Source organism: Panthera leo, chromosome A2 (genome assembly GCF_018350215.1).
Source record: "Panthera leo isolate Ple1 chromosome A2, P.leo_Ple1_pat1.1, whole genome shotgun sequence".
NCBI classification, from domain to species: Eukaryota; Metazoa; Chordata; class Mammalia; order Carnivora; family Felidae; genus Panthera; species Panthera leo.
In genome coordinates, this window is record NC_056680.1 from 118651031 (window position 1) to 118667644 (window position 16614).

Here is a 16614-nt window from a genome sequence, read left to right on the forward strand (position 1 = left end):
GAGAGAGGCAGACACAGAATCCAAAGCGGGCTCCAGGCTCCGATGTGTCGGCACAGAGCCCGATGCGGGGCTTGAACTCACGAGCCGTGAGATCCGACCTCAGACGCTTAACCGACTGTACCACCCAGGCACCCCATACTTTTGCCAGCTTTTGAGGACCTAGGTCTCCTCTTCTTCCTTTGCTTTGAGAAACGCTGGATCCAAAAGGTCAGGGGTCAGCAACACCTCACTTCCCTGACGTCAGGCCTACAAGCCATTTCTTCACATGTCAAACCTAACCTGAAAATTCACCTGCCCACGTTTCCCAGAGCTGACTCCCAATGGCCCCCACAGTGAGGCTCCTTCCTCCCTGGACCACGTCCGTCGTTGGGGAGGGGGTGCGGCCCAGGCTCCTCAGGGAAATGCCCTGGGCCAAGGGAGGCACCTCACTAGAGAGAGAGGAGCGCCCTCTCCGCTGAGGGAGGCCTCCCGACCAGGCACAACATCTTGCTCGCCTTGGGTGCTGACCACACCGCGGTGTGAGAGCGGCAGCGAACTGTTCCCTTTTTGTGCAGTTCACACTCAATAATTAGCTCCAGCTTCACTACCTTAGATTTCCTGGTCGAGGCTCCTGGCTCACAAAACTCAAGGCCCCTTCTGACACTTTCTTCTCAGCACTCTTTGAGAAAGAAGTGCGAGTTCTCCCTTCTGAATGGTCTAATTCTGGACGTGGAGTTAGTGTCTATTTTTTCCACCACGACCTTGGACTTCTTCTCTCCGCTTCCAGCTGACCTTCAAGTCTGGCTGCTCTGGAGCACGACACACTCGCGGTTCTCACACCCAGCGGCTAATCGCTCAGGGGACTTTGTTTATCTACTCTTCCCCGAAGTTCAGAGGCCCACACCTGCAAAATGTCAGGAGGGCTCAGTGTTGTCTCTTCGTCTTGTCCCCCAAAGAATTTGGTGGGGGAATGGATTTTCCAGCAAGCGACAGTTCTCGAAACATGTTCCACTTTGGAGACGCCCGCTGTGAAACTGACTAGCCCTTCTCCGGTGGGCCCCTTCCCAGAGGCAATTGCTATCAGTAAGTTTTTGTGTTGCCTTCCAGAAAAACAGGCTGTGCACACACACATCCTTTGGAACCAGTGGCTACCATGATATACACGTTGTCTTGGACCTTGATTTTGTTCATTTAATAGTGAATCTTGGAGCTCTTTCCATATGAGAACATATAGGCGTTTTTCCTTCTTTTTTTTTTTTTTAATTTTTTTTTTTTAACGTTTATTTATTTTTGAGACAGAGAGAGACAGAGCATGAGCAGGGGAGGGTCAGAGAGAGAGGGAGACACAGAATCTGAAACGGGCTCCAGGCTCTGAGCTGTCAGCACAGAGCCCGACGCGGGGCTCGAACTCACGGACCGTGAGAACATAACCTGAGCCGAAGTCGGCCACTTAACCGACTGAGCCACCCAGGTGCCCCAGGTGTTTTTCCTTCTTTAAGGAAGAGCGTTCCACTATATATGAAAGTACCTATGCTTGTTTCCTATTGCTTCTGTAACAAATTACTACAGACTTATTATTTTACAGTTTTGGAGGTCAAAAGTCCAGAATTGGTCTTGCTGGGCGAAAAGCAAGGTGTTGTCAGGACGGCGCTCCTTCTGGAGACGTTAGGCAGAATCCACTTTGGTGTCTTTTTCAGCTTCGTGAGGCCACCCCGTTTTTTGGCTCGTGGCCCCAGTTAGCAGTCCTGTCACTGATCTGCCATCACATTTTGTTCTCACTCATTCTGACCCTTTTGCCTCCCTCTTGTGATTACATGAGGCCCACCTGGATAATTCAGCATCTTCTCCCCATCTCAAGATACTTAACTAAGTTACATCTGGAAAGTCCCTTTTGTATTTAAGGTAACATATTCACAGACTCCAGGGATTAGCCTGTGAACGTATGGGGAGGGGGGGCATTGCTCTACCTACCACAGTTTTTATTATCTGCTTGCTCCGTATGGACTTTTAATTTTTTTTAATGTTTTTATTTATTTTTGAAGGAGAGAGAGAGACAGAGCGTGAGCGGGGGAGGAGCAGAGAGAGGGAGACACAGAATCCGAAGCAGGCTCCTGGCTCTAAGCTGTCAGCACAGAGCCCGATGCGGGGCTCGAACCCACAAACTGCAAGATCACGACCTGAGCCGAAGCTGGACGCTCAACCGACTGAGCCACCCAGGCGCCCCAACCATGTGGACTTTTAGATTGTCTTTTGCTATTTTTACAAGCCCTGCTCCAGGGACTATCCTTGTACATAGGCCTTATAGCGTGTGTCAGAATACAAGCAATTCCTGGAAAACGAATGGCAGTTTCGAACATATGTACATTTAAAATTTTGAGGGGCGCCTGGGTGGCTCAGTCGGTTAAGCATCCAAATTTGGCTCAGGTCATTTTCTCATGGCTTGTGGGTTGGAGCCCCGCATCGGGCTCTTTGCTGACAGCTCAGATTCTGTGTCTCCCTCTCTCTCTGCCCCTCCCCCGCTCAGGCTCTGTCTCTCTCTCTCTCTCAAAAAGAAATAAATATTAATAAACAAACAAATAAATAAATAAATAAAATTTTGATAGATCTTTGTCATGGTAATTTTTAAAAACTTTATTTTACTTGAGATATTCTGAATGCACAATTATCATAAAACCATTTAGGAAGTAATAATCATTTTACTCTCTTTTGAGTGAATCTATCTATGATTGCTCTCATCTATGATGGCTAAGACTGCATCCTTGACTGTGACAAAGGCTCTGAATCGCAGGCAAGGGGTTTCAGAAATATGGACCTGAATTCATTTGTATGGTTAAAATCTAATACTATAAAGCTGTGGCTACTGAAATGTAAAGTTAATGGAAATTAAATATAATTAAATATTCAGGTCCTCAGTCACACTAGCCACACTTCAAGTACCCAGTAGCCACATGTGGCCAGTGGTTATCACATTAGATAGTGTAGACAGTTCCATTTGACGGAGTTACTAACAATGATCTTTTGATCCTCTGTCAAATTAGAACCTACCCCTTGCCTAGACTGCATTTAAGTCAATTCTATTAATCCAGTAACATTTATTGAATGCCTACCTTGTACAAGACACTAGAGGATGATTTTTTTTTTACAGGTCCCTGTCTCAGGTAGGTCACAAATCAATAGAGGAAGACAGAAGCGTTTCCTGAACTTGCCTTGGGAATTCCAACTGACTGTAACAGAAAATGACCCAGACACCAGTGAGTTCCAAGGCAATTGATAGGAGCAGGAAAGAACATGTAGTCTGTGAGGGCTCCTGGAGACAAGAATATAGAGGTTCTTTTCCCATCTTTAAAAATAGCTTGCTCATTGTCCATTTTTCTAACACTGTTGAAATATTGAAGTGTTCATTGGTATTTTATTTGTCAATAAAAATGAGAAAGCATCTCAAAGGCTCTTAATAAGGCATTATAGAGATTACAGCACAGACTCTGGAGTCAGGCTGCATGGCGTTTAAATTCAAACTCTGCTATTTACTAGCTGTGGGACTTCAGTCATCTTCCCTGACCCCTTCTGGCCCTTAGTTCTCATCTGTCAAATAAGTACATGTCTCCCAGGGTTATTGTGAGGTTTAAATGAGTTAATGTCTGTAAGTGCTTAGAACAGGGTCTGGCGCTTATTGAGGACTAAATGCCAGCCATTGCTATTATTTAAACATGAATAACTCTAATGCTGAAGTTTCAGCCCCAGGATAGAATTTAAATGTTCACTCGGTTCTGGATTGACCGTGGAGGAGTTCAGTGGTCTGCACGAATCCACCTGGGTCTCGCTGGGCAGTGAGACAGATGTGACATACACATGGCTGTTCAGGCTCAGGTCCAGGACCCCACCTGCCCTCCCTGGACCCTGCATGGGACAGCGGCACTAAGGGAATTTGCAACCAGAGAGACTGGCTTTCCTCTCTGACACGGACAGAGGGAATTTCACACTCATGGCAGTTAGCTGTGGCCGGGTCATTCACAAATTTGGCCAAATTCTACCTCTCCATGTTCCGTGTGCTGATTTATAATTGGGACACGTCATATGTCCTTTTCTTGATTCTGATACTCTCCCTCTTAAATTCTGAAAGATACCTCATCTCCACTGCCTGAAAATGCAGATCTCTGTGGTGGTCACAATGGTAGCCATTTTGGTGGTGACTTCTTTTGGATTCCTCCAACATTCTTGCTCCTTTCCCTCTTTCCGCCCATCTCTGAAATGTCTAATACCTACCAAGACTGTCCTCACCAGACCATTAAAAGAAATAAAGGCTGGAAAACACTCAGCAGATACAAAGTACTACATAAGCGTGAAATAATAATGCTTTTGAGGGGCACCTGGCTGGCTCAGCAGATGGAGCGTGTGACTCTTGTTCTCGGGGTTATAAGTTCAAGCCCCACGTTAGGTGTACAGACGACTTAAAAATAAAGTCTTAAAAAAATGTTTTGAAGCATAAAAATGTACATTTCGCTGATTTTATTGTAGTATGAGTTACCTGACTCCTTTGTATGGAAAGCCTACTTCTTAAGTACTAAATTCTTCCTGCAACACTTGGAAATACATATTATCAAAGCCATTTGTTGTCCTAACCACTTAGCACCTGCTTATAAGAGCCTCGGGTTGTTGTTTATCCCTCTACAACTGTCAACTTCGATCTTGAAGCCAAACTGCAGAATTGTAGATTGCACCAAAGAAAAAATTATAAAAAAATGAGCAAGAAAATAAAACACACCATACTGCTCGTAGTTCCCTTAATGCAAATTAGCTAAGAAGCTCTTCAGAAAAGCAGGAAGGATGAAGCAATTAACAGGTGGTTCCACGACACTCTGTATCACTTCTGCTCTGAGGCAGATTTACCCTAAAGCTAATGACCTTTCAGGGCCCTGAAACTTGCATGGGTCCCCCTACCAAGGCCCTGGGCCTCCTGCTGTACTGTTTTGTTAAAGCACCCCCCCCCCCCCCCCCCCCCCCCGTTATTATAAGCATCAAGCTCCTAGAAACCTAACATCCTCTGTTGGTGCCCTAGTAATTACTATTTTTTAAAATATTTATTTATTTACTTTGAGAGAGAGAGGTGGGGAGAGGAACGGAGACAGGGAGAGAGAGAATCCCAAGCAGGCTCCGTGCCGCCAATGCAGAGCCCGAAGCAGGGCTCAAACTCAGGAACTGTGAGAGCCTGACCTGAGCTGAAACCAAGAGTCGCCGTTTAACCGACTGAGCACCCCCCCCCCCCCCCCCCCCCCCCCCCCCCCCCGCGCCCCAGTGCCCTAGTGATTGTTACACATAGGCCACTAACAAAGAGGCAGTTGCAACGCCTTCCGGGCTGAGGGTCATTCTCTGCTTTGCTGAAGATGGTGAACTACTTGGTCCCATTGTTCATGGACTTGCTGACCCAGGGCCTGGGACTCTGCACCTCCGTGAGGCAGCCCTTGTGGGCTGAGAAATCATTCCCTGAACGTCATCCCAAACTTCTTTAGAATCCTGCGGACTTGAGAAGAGCAGCTGAAGCACCAGTGAGAGAGGAGGACATTTTGGGAAATTCTTCCTTTTTTTTTTTTTTTTTTTAACGTTTTTATTTATTTTTGAGACAGGGAGAGACAGAGCATGAACGGGGGAGGGTCAGAGAGAGAGGGAGACACAGAATCTGAAACAGGCTCCAGGTTCTGAGCAGTAAGCACAGAGCCCGACGCGGGGCTCGAACTCACGAACAGTGAGATCGTGACCTGAGCCGAAGTCGGACGCTTAACCGACTGAGCCACCCAGGCGCCCCGGGAAATTCTTCCTTTAATTCAGGGGTTCTCAACCTTGGCACTGTTGACATTTGTTGGCCAGATAATCCTTTGTTCGGGCCGGGAGGGGGGGGGGGGTCTGTCTTGTATATTATAGAATGTTTAGCAACATCTGTGGCTTTTATGTCATAGATGCTAGTATCAATTCTCCCCTTCCTACCCAAGTTGGGACAACCAAAAATGTCTTCAGACATTGCCAATTGTCCCCTGGGGCAAAATCTCCTCTGTTCAGAACAGCTGCTTAATCGAACATTCCAACAAATTCCTGTAAGATGGAAAGTGCCGTTTTCTCTTGAACGACATGGTGGGCATCTTGCTGTCCACTGGCAAGACTTCCTCCGATGCAACACAAGCAGGACTTTTGGCTGGTAGATTCGACATTCAAAAGGCAGCTGTTTATTCACAGATGACAGAATCTCATACATAGAAAACTCTAAGGCATTCATACACACAAAAAAACCTACTAGAGGAGTTCAGCAAAATTGCAGGATATAGGATCGATGTCCTCAAAATCAATTGTATTTCTGCATGTTAGCAATGAATAATTGAAAATGAAGTTAAGAGAACAATTCTGTTTATAATAGCATCAAAAAGAACAAAATACTTAGGAATAAATTCAACCAAAAAACCAAGGTGTGGACACGGAAAACTATGAGATTAAACATTGTTCAACGAAATTTTAAAGCATCTCACTAAGTGGAAAAACATCTCATTGGAAGGCTTACTATTGTGAAGATGGAAATACTCCCCAAGTTGATCTATCGCAATACTACCCAACTGGATCAGCTTAATTCCTATCAAAATCCCAGGTAGCATTCTTTTTGCAGGAACTTGCAAAATGATCCTAAAATTTATATGGAAATGTAAAGAGCCTCGCATAGTCAAAACAATCTTGAAAAGAAAAAGGAACTTGGAGGGGCCCTTGGGTGGCTGAGTGGGTTAAGCCTCCAACTCTTGATCTTAGCTCAAGTCATGGTCTCAGAGTTCATGGGTTTGAGCCTGTATCTGGCTCTGTACTAACAGCTTGGGGCCTGCTTAGGATTCTCTCTCTCCCTCTCTCTCTCTGCCCCTCCCCTGCTCATGCTCTCTCTCTCTCTCTCAAAATAAACATTAAGAAAAAGAAGAAACTTGGAGAACTGATTCTTCCCAATTTTAAAACTTACTATGCAAATTTACAATAATCAAGCCAGTGTGGTATGGTATAAGGATACACATAGATGAGTGGAATAGAATCGAGAGCCCATATTTCTTAATAAAACTGGAGGAAAAAAAGAAAAAGAAGAATTGAGAGTCCTAGAAATAAACCCTTACATTTGTGGTCAAGTGATTTGCAACAAGGGTGCCAAGGCAATTCGGTGAGGGAAATAATAGTCTTTACAACAAATGGTGTTAGGAAAACTGCCTAATAATAGCTAGATGAAAAGCATAAATGGACTTCAACCTCACGCCATATACAAACAGCAATACAAAATGGATTAAGTGTCTAAATACAAGAGCCCAAACTATAAACCTCATGTGAGAAACATAGAAGCAAGGCCTTCATGACCTTGAATTATGCAGTGCTTTCTTGGATTTGACTCCAGGAGCACAAGCAATAGCAGAGAAAAAAAGATAAGCTGGACTTAATCAAAATTAAAATTAAAAAATCTGTGTACTTTAAAGGACATCACCAAGAGAAGGACTAGGGCATCCACAAAAGGGGAGACAATGTGTGTAAATTGTATATCTGATAAGGGATTTGCGTCCAGAGTATATAAAAAAATTCTTACAACTCAACAATTAATGAATGCTCCAATTTTAACAGAAGCAGAATACTGGAAGTTGTATTTCCCCAAAGAAATGGCCAATAGGTACTTGAAAAGATGCTCAGGGGCGCCTGGGTGGCTCAGTCGGTTAAGCGGCCGACTTCGGCTCAGGTCATGATCTCGCGGTCCGTGAGTTTGAGCCCCGCGTCGGGCTCTGTGCTGACAGCTCAGAGCCTGGAGCCCGTTTCAGATTCTGTGTCTCCCTCTCTCTGACCCTCCCCCGTTCATGCTTTGTCTCTCTCTGTCTGAAAAATAAATAAATGTTAAAAAAAAATAATAAAAAATAAAATTAAAAAAAAGATGCTCAAAATCATTAGTTATCAGAAACATGCAAACGAAGGGGCACTGGCTGGTTTAGTCGGTGGAGCCTACAACTTCTTAATCTTGGGATTGACTTCGAGCCCCATGTTGGGTGGAGAGATTATTTTTAAAAATATAATACCGTCTTAAAAAACAAAAAACAAAAAACAAAACAAGACATGGAGGGGCACCTGGGTGGCTCAGTCAGTTAGGTGGTCGACTTTGGCTCAGGTCATGATCTCATGGTTGGTGAGTTCAGGCCCGCTTTGGGCTCTTGACAGTGTGGAGCCTGCTTGGATCCTCTGTCTTTCTCTGTCTCTGCCCCTCCCCCACGCACAAGCTCACTCTCTCTCTCAAAAATAAATAAACATTAAAAAATTAAAAAAAAAACAGACCTTAAAAAAAAAAAGGAACATGAAAATCAAAATCACAATGAGGTACCACATCACACTCAAAAACGGTGCAGCCACTTTGGAACAGCTTAACAGTTCCTCAAAATGTTAAACATGGAGTTATAGTGACCCTGCCACTCCACTCCTAAGTGTTGAATTGAAATATGAGCATGAAAGGTGAGAAGTATGAATGAAAATTGAAAATACATGCCCTACAAAAACTGTACGTGAAGGTTCACTGCAGCATTACTCGTAATGGACAAAAAGTGGAAAGAACCCAAATGTCCGTCAACTGATGAATGGGTAAACACAATGTGGTATGTCCATATAATAGAATGTTATTCAGTGATCAAAAGGAATGAATTATTAATACACGCCACAACAATGATGAACCTTGAACACGTCATGCTAAAAGAAAGAAGTCTCGGGGCGCCTGGGTGGCGCAGTCGGTTAAGCGTCCGACTTCAGCCAGGTCACGATCTCGCGGTCCGTGAGTTCGAGCCCCGCGTCAGGCTCTGGGCTGATGGCTCGGAGCCTGGAGCCTGTTTCCGATTCTGTGTCTCCCTCTCTCTCTGCCCCTCCCCCGTTCATGGTCTGTCTCTCTCTGTCCCAAAAAAATAAATAAAAAACGTTGAAAAAAAAAAATTTAAAAAAAAATTAAAAAAAAAAAAAAAAAAAAAAAGAAAGAAGTCTCCCCCAAATGGCCGCGTATAGTATGACGCCCTTAAATTAAATGTGCATAATAGCTAAATCTATCGTGACAGAAAGTAGATTAATGGTGGTCCGGGACTGGAGGAAGGAGGCAATGGGAATGCTGATGGTTTACGGTGGGGATAATAAAAATGTTCTGGAAATAGTGGTGATGGTTGCACAACTTGGTGAATGTACTAAAAACTGCATTGTATACTTAAAAAATAAACTAAAAAAAACGACTGAGAAATTAGGATGTAAAAAAAAAAGGGGGGGGAATCATTTGGAGAGAAACATGATCGCTATACGAACTTCATCAGAGAGGGCCTTAAGGAGAGCGGAAGGCTGTGGGAGACAATAATCTGGCACATCTTGGTGGGAGTCAGAGAAGTGCCTTAATATCTTATGACAACAGCTGCATTAAGTTTACCAGAGGGAATAGGGCTGCTGGATGATCGGCCTCCTCCCTCTCTCCCCATGTTGTCTGGCCTCTGAGTTCGTCTGCTAAAACCTTAATATAGCACAGGAAGGAGTCACTGATACAACCCACAGAGAAAGAGCCAGAAAAATACAAACTTGCTTATAAAGTATATACCGGGTGTCAGGAGGGCAGGTACAAAGGGTTACATACCTCCTTCATTCCCCTAATGAAGACGAGGCTCCCATCCAGGAACTGGAAAGACTTTTTTTTTTTAAATTAATTAATTAATTTTGTGAGAGAGATAGAATTTGCGCTCAAGAGAGAGCAAGGGAGGGGCAGAGAGAGAAGGAGAGAAAATCCCAAGCTGGCTCCGTACTGTCAGCACAGAGCCTGACTTTAAATAAGATTATGACCTGAACCAAAACCAAGAGTCAGACACTGAACCAGCTGAGCCACCCAGAATGCTATAGACTGAGCGGCTTTTTTTTTTTTTAATTTTTATTTAGTTTTGAGAGAGAAAGAAAGAAGGAGTGTGAGTGGGGGAGGGGCAGAGAGAGAGAGGGAGACACAGAATTGTCTCCAGGCTCTGAGCTGTCAGCAGAGCCTGATGCGTGGCTCGAACTCATGAACCATGCAATCATGACCTGAGCAGAAGTCAGACGCTTAACTGACTGAGCCACCAAGGAGCCCCAGACTGGGTGCCTTTGAAACAGAAATTTATTTCTTGCAGAGAAGTCCAAGATCACGGCCCTGGACGATTCAGTGGTTCATAGATGGTGCCTTCTCATGTGTCCTCACAGGGCAGATGAAAGAGCTCTCTTAGGCCTCTCTCTCTTTTTTTTTTAAGGCTTATTTGTTTTTGAGAGAGCACGAGTCGGGGAGAGGCAGAGAGAGAGGGAGACAGAGCGCAGTCTTTGAGCTCAAGGCAGCAAGCCCAATGCTGGGCTCACACTCATGAACCGTGAGATTATGACCTTAGCCAAAATCAGATGCTCAATGGACTGAGCCACCCAGATATCCCCTGAGGTCTCTTTCATAATGGCACTGATCCCACAGTTGGGGCTCCACCCTCATGACTTAACCTCCCAAAGACCCCCACCTCCAGACACCATTGCCCTGGGGGTTTGATTTCAACACGAATTTTGAGGGGGACAAAATTTCAGTCTAAAGCACAGATCTTATTCCTGCTTTGTACACGTTGTAGGAATTTAACTGCCTTTGCGGTTTGCCCCCATTAATTACATTATACTCGGGACTGCCCTCTGTGTGGTTTATTTAAAATAGAGACAAGCAGGGGCGCCTGGGTGGCTCAGTCGGTTAAGCGGCCGACTTGGGCCCAGGTCATGATCTCGTGGTCCGTGGGTTCGAGCCCCGCGTCGGGCTCTGTGCTGACTGCTCAGAGCCTGGAGCCTGTTTCGGATTCTGTGTCTCCCTCTTTCTCTGACCCTCCCCAGTTCATGCTCTCTCTCTGTCTCAAAAATAAATAAATGTTAAATAAATAAATAAATAAATAAATAAATAAATAAATAAATAAAAAAAATAGAGAAAAGCAAAAAAAAAAAAAAAAGCCACTGGAGATACAATACAGATCTCCACCCAGGGGAACTTGCATTCTAGAGATTAAATGACAAGCTGTTTCCTGGGGTTTACATACTCTCCTTAACTTTTTGTGACAGCCTTATGAGAACGCAACTATTATCGTGAGGAAAGCTAAAGCTCAGGGAGGCATCACTACCTGTCTAAGCTCCCGCTGTAAAGGAAGGGCCACAATTTGAACCCCAGCAACTGACTCTGGGCACTGAACACTTAACCACAATGCCCACAACAGTTCTCGAACCGTGTGCCTAGGTGCTCCAGAGAGGCATAGTAAAGGCCACTACAGAATCACTTTCATTCTTTTTTTTTTTTAATGTTTATTCATTTATTTTGAGAGAGAAAGAGAGCTGGGGCGGGGCAGAGATAGAGAGACGGAGGGAGAAGATCCCAAGCAGGCTCCGCGCTGTCAGCCCAGAGCTTGATACGGGGTTTGATCTCACGAACTGAGCTGAAATCAAGGGTTGGATGCTTAACCGGCTGAGCCACCCAGGCACCCCGAATCCTTTTCATACTTGAGGTAAACCAAAGACATATATACTACATGAACTACTGCTATTAAATTGTTTGGAACTAAACTAATAAGTAAAACCATTAGATATTTCTTTGGATACAGGGGCACTGTGAAATATTACTAATATTATTAGCATAAGATTAGGCTGAAGGCACTGTGAACTGAGAGAGTTTAGGAATTTCTGCATTCTGATATTTACACGTCTGGTACTCCCTCTAGACTGCAAGTCCTTGAAGGCACCTTAGCGCATAGTAACCACACCAAAAATGTCTGTTGAATGAATGAATGAAGAGGAGACTAGAACTAAAGGACAGGTGTATAAGCGACTTAGAGCCAAGATATAAATAACAGGGGCAACAGATAGAAGAAATGGCAGAAGGGGATGCACATTCGGGGAACAGAAATTATGTGGGGAGCATAGTAGCCAAAGGCAGGGTAGTGCAGTAGATAAGCACGAATTCTCTGAAGTCAGGCTACCAGGGTTCGAGTCTCAGCTCTACCCCATACTGGTTCTGCAATCTTGGGCAGGCAGCTTACCTTCCCTGGGTCTCGGTGTTCTCATCAATAAAACGGAGTTAAAATAAAATTGCTGTCACAAGCTAAATGAGGCTGCTTAGGAGAATGTCTGCATGTGGCCATTATTTCTTACAGGGCTGTTTGAGATATTTTTGGCTTCTATTCAGCCAGGTTTATTTTTTCACGAGTTAAAAAAAAATTTTTTTTCTTAACGTTTATTTTTATTTTTATTAAAAAAAATTTTTTTTAATGTTTATTTATTTTGGGGACAGAGAGAGACAGAGCATGAACGGGGGAGGGGCAGAGAGAGAGGGAGACACAGAATCGGAAGCAGGCTCCAGGCTCTGAGCCATCAGCCCAGAGCCCGACGCGGGGCTCGAACTCACGGACCGCGAGATCGTGACCTGAGCTGAAGTCGGACGCTCAACCGACTGAGCCACCCAGGCGCCCCAACGTTTATTTTTATTTTTGAGAGACGGCACGCGAGCAGGGGAGGGGCAGAGAAAGAGGGAGACACACGATCTGAGGCAGACTTCAGGATATGGGCTGTTAGCACCGAGCCCAACGAGGGGCATGAACTCACGAGTCGTGAGATGGCGACCTGCGCCAAAGTCAGATGCTTAACTGACTGAGCCACCCAGGCACCCCATATGTTTTCATGAATTTGAAATCATCTTGACGGTAGGAGGAGAGAACAGCCAAGCTGGTGGCAGCGAGGGTGGCCCATTGCCCCAGTTTTCCTGGACTAACATTAGAGATGAGGTGTTTGGTGCCCACACTGCGATAGCCCTGAGCAAACTGGGACACCCTAGTTGGTCACCCTGGTGGCAGCTCATCTCAATTTCTGCAGGGAATTCGACTGTAGGCTTGTTCCTGGCTCTGGAGGGGTCACTTCACTGGTAGGCCCAGCAGAGGCAACAGGGAGGGATTCAGGTTGTTTGTGGCAAAGCGACAGGAGGGAGTAAGTGTGAGACTGAAGGCAGGAAGGAATATATGGTTTAGATTTATGTCAGCACTCTAAGAACACAGGAGAGTATCCCTCTACGAGGCACCATGTTGTTCAGATGGTCTAAGTCTTTAAGAGTTTTCAGAGAAGGGGAAACAATAGTTTTAATTAAATTTTATAGATAACTCAAATAATATTAAAAAAATTCTTTTTAATGTTTATTTATTTCTGAGAGAGTGCGAGTGGGGGAGGTGTAGAGAGGGAGACACAGAATCCAAAGCAGGCTCCACGCTCTGAGCTGTCAGCACAGAGCCCCATGCAGGGCTCGAACTCACAAACCATGAGTTCGTGACCTGAGCTGAAGTCGGGCGCTTAACTGACTGAGCCACCCAGGCGCCCCTAGATAACTCAAAGATTATTGAACCACGTGAATATATATACCAAAAAGTATTCCTTTACTCCTATCCCTTAGCCAATTGGTTCCCAACACACGAAGTCACCCTTCCAGAGTTCCTTTAGCCATATATAAAACCTGCAAATAGGCATTCCCATTTCACCTTAATTCTGGCATCAGATGACCTTAAAAGTGGGTGCAGGCATTCTGGTCAGTGGAGAAGATATTCTTCAATAAATGGGCAGCTAAGAGCCAATCTCAAAAAGACTTCACTTCAGGATGTACCGACAAGTTGGGTTTGGGGACCGCAGAACTGAGACCAAATGGAGATAAAGGTGACATCTGTATCTCTTCACCCTCTTATTTTCGTTTAAGCCCTGCAGTTTTTTGCTTATTTGTTGTCCAGATTGACAACCACTTTTCTACAGGTTGGTTCTGTTCTTTTCAATAGTGTTCTTGGAGTTTATTTCATTTTCATTCCCTTTGTCACATTATGAGCTCAGGATGGTTGACAACCACCCCCTCCCGTGCCTACAAAGTGACATCACTGTCCCCTGTTATCTCAGTTTCTCACTGGTGGTTTCCCTTGTGTTATAACTGATTCTAGATTTAGGCACTTGTTAATTCCGCTCCAAAAGTTGTGCGGCAGAGAAAGAAGATGCTGTAGGCGTAGGCTACATTTACCCAAACATTTTTCCAACCTCCTTATTCCATCACTCCTCCCCATCTTCTGCTTGCCATTCTTATGTCCTCTCTCTCTTTCTCTCTCTCTCTTTTTTTATGTTTATCTCCTTCTGACATCTCAAACCTTCCATCTGAGTTCACTTACATTCTGACTGCAATACCTTCTTTAGAATTACTCTGAATGAGAGTCATCTGGTAATAAATTATCTGTATTTGTTACTTTAGAAAGTCTTTATGGAAAGTTATTTTCGCTGGGAAAGAAATAAAATATATTGGCAGCGATTTTCTTTCAGCACGTGGAAAATATAATTTCTGGGGCACCTGGTTGGCTCAGTCAGTAGAGCCTGAGACTCTTGATCTCAGGGTTGTGAGTTCAAGCCCCATGTTAGGTGTAGAGATTACTTAATAATCTAAAAAGAAAGGGAAAGGAAAGGAAAGGAAAGGAAAGGAAAGGAAAGGAAAGGAAAAAGAAAAGAGAAAAGAAAAGAGAAAAGAAAAGAAAAGAAGAAAAGAAAAGAAAAGAAAAGAAAAGAAAAGAAAAGAAAAGAAAAGAAAAGAAAAGAAAAGAAAAGAAAAGAAAATAGGGGTGCCTGGCTGGCTCAGTCAGTTAAGCATCCTACTCTTGGTTTCAGCTCAGGTCATGATCTCATAGTTTCATGGTTTCATGGTTTCATGGGTTCAAGCCCCATATAAGGCTCTGTGCTGACAGAGCTCTCTCTACCCCTTCTCCACTCACACTGTCTCTGTCTCTCTCAAAATAAATCAATAAATGTAAAAAATATAATTTCTATTAAATATATATTAGACCTTACCACTCTATATTCCATGACTTTTACTCTCTTTCATTTTCCCCCAACTTTTTTCTTTTGCTATGTTCCAGATACTTTCTTCTGTCTAAAGCTGCTGTTAACCTCATCTATTGCGTTTTTAACTTACTAGTTAAAAACTAGTTACTAGTTTTATTTCTAGACATTCGATTTAGTTCACTTCTAAATATGCTAGATCAGTTTGTATGGTTTCTATATCTGCAGACATTATCAAGCTTGTCTCTAATAATTCCAATATCTCAGTTATTTGTGGGTCTGTTTCTACTTTCTGTTATTTCTGCTGTTCTTGCTCATGATTGCCTAATTTCCTTGTGTACTTGGTTATTTTTCATGTGTGCTTCTTATTGCCTTTGAAAAGTGATATGTGGGGGTTCTTTAAGGCTGAGAACAAAGGTGCTGCTTCTAGAGAGTATTACCTTTGTTATTGCCACATGAATAACTGTGTTGTCCGTCTAGGAACACTCCGCTAAATTTACCACTCAACGTTCTTTTGGACCATCCACGTGATGTGAATTTGAAGTAAAAATCTTTGTGAGGGCCACTTGGTGGTTAGAAAAAGAAAATCTTCAGGGGCGCCTGGGTGACTTAGCCAGCTAAGCATCCGACTCTTGGTTTTGGTTCAGGTCATGATCTCCGTGAGTTTAAGCCCGACAGTGGGCCCTGTGCAGACAGTGTCAGCCTGCTTGGGATTCTCTCTCTCCCTCTCTCTGTCTGCCTCTTCCCCACTCATGCTCCCTTGCTCTCTCTCTCTCTCCCTCTCTCTCAAAAATAAATAAATAAACTTAAAAAAACCCTGAGGGTGGGGTTTCCCCCCCACTGCTCAGCCCAGTAGGAAGGCGACTTCCCCTGCATTCCCCTGGGGTTGGGGTTAGTGTTAGTCTTATTTCTGGTTCCATCTTACCCTGCGGCCCCTTCTTATTGTGGGGATTTTCTGTTACAGTCTCCACATGGGGTGGGCTTGGGGCTTTGATTTCTTTTTCACTCCAACAAGTATAAATTCAAAGCTGCTGGGATTGACAAATTATCTCTGGACATAAGAGGCTACTGCAGACTTATCTAATTCTTTGCTTTTGCTTAGATAGCTTTTTCATTTGTCAGATCTTCCTTGTCTTAAGGGATATGTATTTTTTAATGTTTTATCTAGCATTTTTAATTGCTTTCAGCGGGAGGGTTGATCTGAGTAACCTAGCTAGTCATGATAAAAAAAAAATGGTAGTATAGGGGAACCTGGCTGGCTCAGTCAGTAGAGCATGTGACTCGTGATCTCTTGGTCTCAAATTCAAGCCCCAAAACTGACTTAAAAAAAAAAAAAAAAGGCAATATACACGTCTATTTTTTAACCAGCTACATACTTCTCCTATCATATGCATACGTCAAAGTAATTTAACTACCCTCTTATGATGGACATTTTGTTTCTCGTCTTTTGAAATTATAGGTACTACTGCAATGAATGAATTTCTACATCCACTATAGCACTATCTATATAAAATCTCAGATATATACATACATTTGTTTTTCTGGAGGAAAAGTACTCAGAAGTAGATTTCAGAATCAAAAGGTATTATACATTTTGACTTTTTAAAGAAATGTTTGCATTTATTTTTATTTTTTGAGAGAGAGAGAGAGAGAGAGAAAGAGAGCGAGCAGGGGAGGGACAGAGCGAGAGGCGGGGAGAGAATCATAAGCAGGCTCCAAGCTCAGTGTGGGGCTCTATGTGGAGCTCAGCCACAAAAT